Source organism: Bubalus bubalis, chromosome 19 (assembly GCF_019923935.1).
Source record: "Bubalus bubalis isolate 160015118507 breed Murrah chromosome 19, NDDB_SH_1, whole genome shotgun sequence".
NCBI classification, from domain to species: Eukaryota; Metazoa; Chordata; class Mammalia; order Artiodactyla; family Bovidae; genus Bubalus; species Bubalus bubalis.
The window spans coordinates 27,713,121-27,718,121 of NC_059175.1; the positions used below are offsets into that span (position 1 = coordinate 27,713,121).

The 5,001-nt window shown below is 37.0% G+C and overlaps 1 non-coding gene across 1 annotated transcript; it reads left to right on the plus strand.

Annotated features, from left to right (window-relative positions):
• Positions 1 to 280: 280 nt before the first annotated feature.
• On the plus strand, positions 281 to 387 carry LOC112580714. Its single transcript, XR_003105053.1, has one exon. It is a non-coding gene; the product is annotated as a U6 spliceosomal RNA (small nuclear RNA).
• Positions 388 to 5,001: the final 4,614 nt, after the last annotated feature.

Consider the following 5,001-nt stretch of genomic DNA (forward strand, 5'->3'; position numbering starts at 1 on the left):
TACTACATTAGGCCTTACTGTTAAGAGCATAGCAAAAAATAAATAAACAAACAAGCTTATATAATGGTCTTATATAAAGAAACCAAAATTCTTTCTCAAAGAAGTAGAAGGGATGCATATGTTTTGAGGGCAAGAAACCTATAGTTTTGACTTTATAAGTTCCCCAATTACACTGCAGTAATTATTTATAAATTTTTATAAAATAATAATTCACTTATAAACTAGATAAACTAACTCCTAGTAAAACCACATTATACTTGTCTATTTTAAATTTTAATCAGTGCTTGCTTCGGCAGCACATATACTCAAATTGGAACAATACAGAGAAGATTAGCATGGCCCCTGTGCAAGGATGACACGCAAATTCATGAAGCGTTCCATATTTTTCAGAACAGTGTGGAGATTTCTTAAAAAAATGGAAATAGAACTGCCTTATGATCCAGCAATCCCACTACTGGGCATACACACTGAGGAAACCAGAAGGGAAAGAGACACGTGTACCCCAATGTTCATCGCAGCACTGTTCATAATAGCCAGGACATGGAAGCAACCTAGATGTCCATCAGCAGATGAATGGATAAGAAAGCTGTGGTACATATTATTACTCAGCCATTAAAAAGAATACATTTGAATCAGTTCTAATGAGGTGGATGAAACTGGAGCCTATTATACAGAGTAAAGTAAGCCAGAAAGAAAAACACCAATACAGTATACTAACACATATATATGGAATTTAGAAAGATGGTAACAATAACCCTGTGTACAAGACAGCAAAAGAGACACTGATGTATAGAACAGTCTTATGGACTCTGTGGGAGAGGGAGAGGGTGGGAAGATTTGGGAGAATGGCATTGAAACATGTATACTATCATGTATGAAACGAGTCACCAGTCCAGGTTCGATGCACGATACTGGATGCTTGGGGCTGGTGCACTGGGACGACCCAGAGGGATGGTATGGGGAGGGAGGAGGGAGGAGGGTTCAGGATGGGGAACACGTGTATACCTGTGGTGGATTCATTTCGATATTTGGCAAAACCAATACAATATTGTAAAGTTTAAAAATAAAATAAAATTTTAAAAAAAGATAAATTTAGTAACTATTATAAAGCCATTTATCAAACTCCATTTGCAATGGCAACAAAACTATACAGTCTTTATACTTAATTATAATCATGAGGGCCCCACCCTTAGGACTCCATCTAAATCGAATTATTTTCCAAAGTATCCATCTTCAAGGAGCATCACGTTGATTAGGGTTTTAACATGTACATTTTCAGGGAACACAATTCAGTCCATAGCAACTGCACAGCTAGTAAAATTTCTAAATTTAAAAACAAAGTCCACCTTGCAGGACTGAAACTTACATCTTTGTTTCCATCATGAAAAATAAAAGGCTTCTAGAGATCTCTTGCACATATTGTCCTGAGAGTTAACAGTACTGTACTGTACACATAAAATTTTGTCAAGAGGGGAGATCTCATGTGATGTCTGTTTTTGTTTTTGTTTTAACTATGAAAGAAAGGAGGGATGAAGGAAAGAAAAGGAGGAAAGAAGGAAAGTAGAAAACAGAAAGCAAAGAAAAGATCATACCAGGTGTGGAGTGGGATATGGCGACACTGGAAGACTTTCACACATTCTGTGAAACTATTGAAAGTTTCTTAAAACTTTAAACATACACCTACCTGTCTTTTAACTCAGCCATTCTATTCCTAAGAATTTACTTAAAAGAAATGAAAGTATATGTCTGCAGAAAGATGTGCACATGAATTCACATACATTTTTATTTGAAATTGCCAATAACTAGAAGTAAGCCAAAATGGTCACTAAGTCCAGCCCTACTCAATAAATAGCTATAAAACACCATGTAATATATAAAACAATAGTTTTCAAACATTTGTTTAATGGAGTTCATTCATTTTTTGATCCCTGAAAAAATAAAATAATAAATGAGTTGAAAAAAAAATTTTAATCAGAGATACCTCTCCAAAGTCAGTGAAGAGCTGGTTGAAACTAGACTAAAACACAAAACCTCAATTTCAGACTGCTTATAATACACAATATTCTGGCTACAATGTTGAAAGTAAATAAAAATTTAAAATAAATCAACCTCTGTGCTAGATTTCTTAAGGTCAGATCTTGTACCTGTGAATGCTCTCATTTTCCTAAGAACACTTCATTTTATACTTGTCAGAAGAACAGTTAGCCCCCAGAGAAAAACAGTTCATAGACACTGGGCTAAGGTTATTAACTCCAATTTCAAATTTCTCATCACCCATCATTACTCAAAGCTTGGATAGTTCTGGCGAAGCTTGCTGAAACAACACGACAAACCACCAGGACGGTATTTAGTGCTCCCATATCCTGGCAAGTGCTTCCTCTTGTGGATTTGGAAGACTTCCCAGATTGTGCTTTTTTTTTTTTTTTTTTTTTTCGCACTCTAAAACATGAAGTCTGTATCAGACTGGATGGGATGACAGAGTGTATGCATAGCAGGCTGAATATGTATTCTCCTGTCTTTCCCTCACCTCTCTCCTCTCAATGCTTATACATCATTTTGTTATATGATTACTATTGAGCGTCTCATTTTTAAGTAAATGTGGAATTTTACACAGTGGTTGAGTCACTAATGCAAGGCTGCATAGTGGACCAGTGAGAAGCCATATTTTATTTTAAAAATGAATAGCTTTCTTTATCTTTTTTTCTGGGAAACATTTGCAGATAGTATCCTTGAAATGTAGTTTCTCTGTGATCATGAATCTACTCAATGGAAAGACCCTCTAAGGACACCATGTGTCTGGAGAAGTAAGATATTTTTCAAATAATATGTTCCTGGATTATTTAAAGCAACTGTTTAAAAATTGTTTTTATCTTTTAAAATTTCTGTTCCTAAGTTGTTTTATACCTTTTCTGTGTCCTGACAGGAATGTTAGTTTCTCAGTCATGTCTGAGAGACCCCATGGACTGTATCCCACCAGGCTTCTCTGTCCATGGAGTTTTCCAGGCAAGAATACTGGGTTGCCATTCTCCAGGCAAGAGTGGGTTGCCATTCCTTTCTTCAGGGAATCCTCCTGATCCAGGGATCGAACCCAAGTCTCCTGCATTGCAGCAAATTCTTTATCATCTGAGTCACCAGGGGAGCCTGTCCTGACAGGAATAGTTCACCATTTCCCTTGTATCATTAAAAGAACAGCACTATGACACAAACCTAAATAATTGTAGATACATTGTTAGGTTTATTTGTTTATTGTGCACTAGAGACAGTGACTATTTCAGTTCCTGTATATTCTAGGAGGGCTCAGGGATGTGTGTGTGTAAGGCATGGTAGTGAAGAATATAACCTAGCACTCTAATTTTGGGGAAAAGTTAGAGTTTACTCGGCAGAAGATCTGCCCATGTTATTGTAGGGACCCCTTCACAAGATGGCTTCTCTCGTGGTTCAGTCTGTAAAAAATCCACCTGCAAAGCAGGAAACTGCCTGCAATGCAAGAGACACAATAATGGAATACATCATGGGGGAGTTTGGCAGGACCTGGTGGTGTTCAGGAATCCCCAGGGGCAGTGAAGGGCAAGGCTTTGGTCCTGAAGAGATTGTAGAAATTCAGGTAGTGAATCAATGGAGAATATGAGCTGGGTTGCCCAAGTCCGAATACCCTCCTGAAGTCTGGTTGGGAGTACAGAAGATTTAGGGGAGATGGGGAACCTAGATCCTATGGTTGGGGTAACAGGCTAACAGACAAGCCCTGTAGCCCACAGTTGGTGTGAGTTTACTGCTGCACCTTGTGTACATCAGATCTGGCTTAGCTATTGAGATCTGTTAGACAAGAAATAGTTACAGGAAGCTAAAGAAAGTAAAGATGGCAGAAAAAAGAAGTCGGAACAACAAAATTACCTACTGTATGATTTAATGGCTACTCTACTAGGCTGGCATCAAAATAATATTTAAAGATCTAATTTCCTTCATTTACAAATATTGTTGGGAAATCTAACTTCTAAACAAATCTACTGATCTGAAAGAGGCAAAACAGACCAAATGGTAATCCAGTTTTACACATTGAAATATATATATATATATATATATATATATATATATTCACAAGACAAATTTTGAAAACTGTTTAGAGCTTTTTTTTTTGATTTTTAGTTATTATGATTTTTTATTTTTTTAAATTTTATTTTATTTTTAAACTTTACATAATTGTATTAGTTTTGCCAAATATCAAAATGAATCTGCCACAGGTATACATGTGTTCCCCATCCTGAACCCTCCTCCCTCCTCCCTCCCCATACCATCCCTCTGGGTCGTCCCAGTGCACTAGCCCCAAGCATCCAGTATCGTGCATTGAACCTGGATTGGCAACTCGTTTCATACATGATATTACACATGTTTCAATGCCATTCTCCCAAATCTTCCCACCCTCTCCCTCTCCCACAGAGTCCATAAGACTGTTCTATACATCAGTGTCTCTTTTGCTGTCTCGTACACAGGGTTATTGTTACCATCTTTCTAAATTCCATATATATTCGTTAGTATACTGTATTGGTGTTTTTCTTTCTGGCTTACTTCACTCTGTATAATAGGCTCCAGTTTCATCCACCTCATTAGAACTGATTCAAATGTATTCTTTTTAATGGCTGAGTAATACTCCATTGTGTTTAGAGCTTTTGCAGTTAATCTTTGTTCTTGCCATTTCCACTTTCAACTTCAAAACCATATGGCTTTGTAAAAGTCACATGGACTCTGTTCAGTGGACCTGAAAACATATCCTAGCTTTCACCTTTTAAAAGTGTCTGGCTCAGTGAGAATTTTGAAAAATTCCTGGGAAAGAATTTTGAGGTAGATTTGAAAGACTACCTCATGGGTATGCTCATGGGATATTCATACATCATGGGATGAGTGATCTAGTCAAAGGGAATATTATTTGTGAAGTTCAAGATAACCTTGTGATCCTATTGTGAGTAAGAAGAATATGACACTGGTTATATTGCATGAAGGGAGTCT